This window comes from Alosa pseudoharengus, unplaced genomic scaffold (genome assembly GCF_046254945.1).
Source record: "Alosa pseudoharengus isolate Yale_2024_CS ecotype anadromous, Long Island Sound unplaced genomic scaffold, YU_APseudo_1.1 YU_APseudo_1.1_scf_20, whole genome shotgun sequence".
Classification (NCBI taxonomy): Eukaryota; Metazoa; Chordata; class Actinopteri; order Clupeiformes; family Clupeidae; genus Alosa; species Alosa pseudoharengus.
Window position 1 is genome coordinate 30,950,750 of NW_027468664.1, and position 5,000 is coordinate 30,955,749.

Sequence of the window (5,000 nt, forward strand, 5' to 3'; positions counted from 1 at the left end):
GATACTCTCTCACACACACACACACACACACACACACACACACACACACCACAGACACACACACACACACACACACACACACCACAGACACACACACATATGCACGCACACACACAAAAAACACAAATATGCAGATGAGATGCATATTTCATATGCAGATGAGACAGTCTTATTTAAATGTATTGTTTCTATTCATTTTAACTCATCTCCCATGCACACAAACATTTATTTTCACAAACGCAGAAAGATGCACATTCTAGCATAATTAATCTGCGCTCATTTACATTGGCATTTTTGCACACACATAGGCTATAGTTCTAACCCGATCTGTCTTTATTACTCCTAATAATCTCATACTCTCTCTCTCTGTCTACCTCTATTTCTCTCTCTCTCTCTCTCTCTCTCTCTCTCTCTCTCTCTCTCTCTCACACACACACACACACACACACACACACACACACACACACACACACACACACACACACACACTTCCCAAATTGTCCAGTGTGTGCATGGGTATGAAATAGTGTTTGGTTTTAATTAATGTATCCACTGCTGTGCCCGGCACCCCCCCCCGCTCCATTTATTGTGTTAATACGGCTGGGCTGTTTATTTGCTAGCGTAGCAGCGGTGGTGGCGGTGGCACTTGCACTCAAGGACACTTCCCATAAGGCCCGGAATAGAATCCATAAAACAATAACTGCAATCACAACAGCAGCTGCAGCATTTGGAAGAGAGAGAGAGAGAGAGAGAGAGAGAGAGAGAGTACCGCTCAGGACGGAGCTTTTCACCCCGCACTGCTGTGCGCTGCTCTCTCCTCTCCTATCCTCTATCCTCCTCTCCTCTATCCTCCTCTCTTTTCCGCCTCTCCTCTGCTTTTTCCTCATCCTGTCTTTTCTGCTAATTGGAAGCCTCCTCTGCTGTGCCACACATCCAGTTTGTACTCCTCTTCTCTGCTGTGCTTGTCTGCTCTTCTCTCTCCTTCTGTTGCGTCTCCTTTGCTGTCATTTCCCACTGTTGTGTTTCCTTTCTCTCTGCCCTTGCCTCCTCTACTTCCCCTCCTGCACATTTTATGTCTCGCTCTCCTCTCCCCCCCTCTTCTCTTACTTCTCTTCTCTTCACTCTTCTCCTCTCTCCTCTCCTCTCCTCCTCTCTTCCTCCTCTCCTCCTCTCTTCCTCCTCTCTACTCTTCATTCCCCCCTCCTCTCCACTCCTCTCCTCTCCTCCTCTCTTCCTCCTCTCTACTCTCCATTCCCCCCTCCCATCCTCTCCTCTCCTCTCTTCCTCCTCTCCTCCTCTCTTCCTCCTCTCTACTCTTCATTCCCCCCTCCCCTCCTCTCCTCTCGTGTCCTCCTCTCTTCCTCCTCTCCTCCTCTCTTCCTCCTCTCTACTCTTCATTCCCCCCTCCCCTCCTCTCCACTCCTCTCCTCTCCTCCTCTCTTCCTCCTCTCCTCCTCTCTTCCTCCTCTCCACCCCCCTCCCTCTCCCCCCAGATTGCATGCCCTACTTGAGCTGCGTGCTGCTCCAGCAGAACTCTGATAAAGCAGAAGACAGTGCTACAGGCCTGTACAAGTGTGAAATGGCCAATTCCAGGCGGATTATTTCAGCCGCAGAGTTGCTCCTCTTCGCTGAGACTGAGGAGGAAAAAAATGAGTTGTTGCGAGTGCGGAGGGGAGGATTTAAGAGACGGAGAGAGAGAGAGAGAAATAGGCCACGTGATTCCCAGAGCTCATATCGATTTTTTTTTAAGCGGCACCAAAATCTGAAACAGAAGCTAACCGCCTCAATATCACAACAGCCGATTACACAGACAGGCGGTTTGTGTGTTTGTGTGTCCATGTTCGTGCCTGTGTGTATGCGTCTATCCATATCTATCCGTGTGTGTGTGTGTGTGTGTGTGTGTGTGTGTTTGCGTGTGTGTGTGTGTGTGTGTGTGTGTGTGAGAGAGTTGTGTCACTCTTCCTCAGTTATCTGCGCCTAGCAGACAGTATCTCTGTATCCCTGCCATGCAACATTTTTATCAATATATGGATGCACGCCTTCTGCCTGCTTCTGCTCTCTCTCCCTATCTCTCTCTCTCCCTCTCTCTCTCTTTCTCTCTCTCTCTATCTCTCCCTCTCTCTCTCTTTCTCTCTCTCTCTCTCTCTATAAAGGTGGTTGGTGATGAGTTAAATAACGAAAAGGATACTATTGCGTAAGAGTGATGGGACATTAGCTCATGATCCAGTGCAAATGAAAAAGATGGCAGTGGACTTATACTGATGTATAGGTCTTCCTAGTGTGATCCTTCATGTTTAGGCCCATTACTGGAAAGACTCCCAAGGTTGGAGTTGATGACAGGAGAGTGCTGGACAGAGATATCAGCCTACCGGAGCTGTCTAAGGCTGTCCAGCAGCCTTCCAAAGGGCGTTCACCTGGAATCGATGGCTTGCCTGCAGAATTGTATCAACTCTTTTGGGGACTATCTTGAGATGCTGATGCTGTCTTAGGAGGAGCAAGCTGCTGGTTAGCTGCAAGAGAGTAAGACTATCACTGCTTCTTAAAAAAGGGGATCTTGGCTTACTGAAAACTGGAGACCCCTCCGTAATGTGCCTGGACTTTGTTTAAGGACTTTGTTTTTTTTGGCTTTGAAGAGATCACCTTTTTGTATTTTGTGAAAGGTTGGGGGAGCTTTTGGGTTTGAATTGTAAGCTTCCCTCTCTCTCTCCTTTCTGTTTTCTCTCTCTTTCTCTCTCTCTCTCTCTGCCTTCTCTTCCCTCTCTCCTCCCTGCTCTCAGCATCAGGACCTCTGATCTCCATCAGAGAGACTCACGGTGCCTTCTGCACCAGGGCTCCAGATGGTGCATTCTCCCCACAACCCCCAATCCCCCTTCGCTTTCCTTCACCTCCCCACCCCACACATGTGAACCTTTTCTGGGCTTGTCCGCCGCCAGCCTGCCTACCTCCACACCCCCAGTAGTCTCCCAGGAGCCCTGCTCCCATGACCCCCCACTCCTGGCAGCACGAAGGCAGGCCCAGCGCCTCACTTCACCGCCATACCCGGCCAGCATCATCACAGGGGGTTTGGGTGGGGAGGGGAGGGCTTGTAAATCAGGAAGAACCCAGGGGAGCTCACCTGACACAAGAGGTCAAGCTTCACGACCTCTTGACCTTGTGCTTATCAGCGTTTAATCAGCAGGGCCTGGCGATCGAAATGTTAAAAACACAGTGCAGGGTAAATCACGAGGGGCTCGTTTTGTGTGTGAACTGTGAATCATCTGAAGTGCTGGAATGGAGCGTACCATGACGATATCTGGTAGGGTGATGGGAGAAGTAATATTGGATCCCTTTTACGATGCGGGACCCCCTTTACTGCAACACATAACAGTATGAGACCCCTTTTACAACAGCACAGTGGTTGGAGCAGCCTTCTAAAGTAAAGTTTGCAAGAGAGGTCAGAGGGAACTCTAGTCTTAGGTATGGTCACTGTTAGTGACGGCATGAACTCCACCATGTGGGCTTGACATTGGAAGGTGATAGGGTCACTTTAAAGGAGAGTTCCAGCGATTTTTCACATAAATCTCTTTCTCGAGGTCACCGACCCATGTTCATGAGCCCCCATGTTCATGCCCCCAGAGTGTAGCACTGTAGTTGCTTAGCAGCTCTAGCCATTGGCTGCAGTAACTCGAACTAGGTGCAATTGTTTTCGTTTTTTTTTTGTACCGAGAGTACTCGATGCACTCGATGACCTTGAGAAACAGAAATCTATGTGAAAAATCGCCGGAATTCTCCAGAAGAGTTCCACTCATTCTTTTTTTTGGACTGTGGCCTTTTCTAGTCTCAGTGGTACAGTGTGGTTTTCGGTGCCTGGCACAGTGCCGTGTGGTCAGCAAGTGGTCATTGGCGTTCCAGGAGCGTGTGAAAGAATCGATTTTGACCCGCAGCGCTCGAGGCAAATATCAGGCGTGTTTGCCGAGATTAATTAAGATTTTTCCACCCGTTTCCATACTGCCCCGGGGGGCATCTACAGATGCTAATAATCAGAGTCTTATAAACATCAAAACAGTTGAGGCTGCATGCATAGTTTATAGTTAAACTGCTATATTGTTTATCAAACCAATTAAAGCTATACTGATGTAATCTAAACTGTACTCTACTATGATTCCATCACCATGGTGCTTACCACCACGGCGACCGGTGGTTTCAGACACGGTAGGCTGCCCAATGTTTCCTCTGGAGTGCAGACAGTAACGATCCATCTTTCCTCCGTCTGCGTTTAGAGTGCCTAGATTCATTTGCATGACAATGAGTCTTTTTAATTGAAAATAATTATTAGCGTTCATTATCAACCTGGGCAGCTCATTTGGAAACAAAGAGAGGGGGGGATAAGATTTCAATTAGACCTGCGACACACCTCACGTTCACTCTTAATCTGCATCTTAATAACACTGAGAGTGAAATAGATTGAGAGCGAGAGAGAGAAAAAAGAGGGAGATGCTGTTTGGTGTTATTCCTGGCCTCAGGTGAAGACACACCTGTGAGTGTCATCAGCTCCCCCTGATAACACTGAAGATATGAATGAGAGCTAGCCTTTGGGACGCCACACTAGTTATTGACCCTGTTCATCAAGGGGACATGAAGTGCTCCACGGGTAGAACATAGTGTCAGTGTCACTGGCTCAGTCCCCATGGAGGAGGGGTATTGATGAAATGTAAGCTGCACCTCTGGATTAAAACATCTGCTGAAAGAAAATGTGAGTGCAGCTTTAGCCGTGCTGCTGATACGTGTGAGGCCAATCCAGAAGGCCTCAGGGTTAGCATCTGATTTTCTTAAGCTGGTTTGTCGACTGTCATACAGGCAAGTCACAAGTCACTAAAAGCGCTGGCTAAATGAATGTAAACCCCAGCGTTACCTCCATGTCCTCACTGGGTTTGGTTCTCTTTGATGACTGTGACTGAATGGCCTTGCAGGACAATTTAACAGTGCTTCACATTCTGCTCAAAGCATATGCTAGATCACCT

General features: G+C 48.1%; 1 protein-coding gene across 1 annotated transcript in view; it reads left to right on the forward strand.

Annotated features, from left to right (window-relative positions):
- Positions 1–5,000, forward strand: part of magi2a (membrane associated guanylate kinase, WW and PDZ domain containing 2a) — a 257,352-nt gene that overhangs the window by 190,010 nt on the left and 62,342 nt on the right. The gene's annotated exons all lie outside the window — the stretch shown is intronic.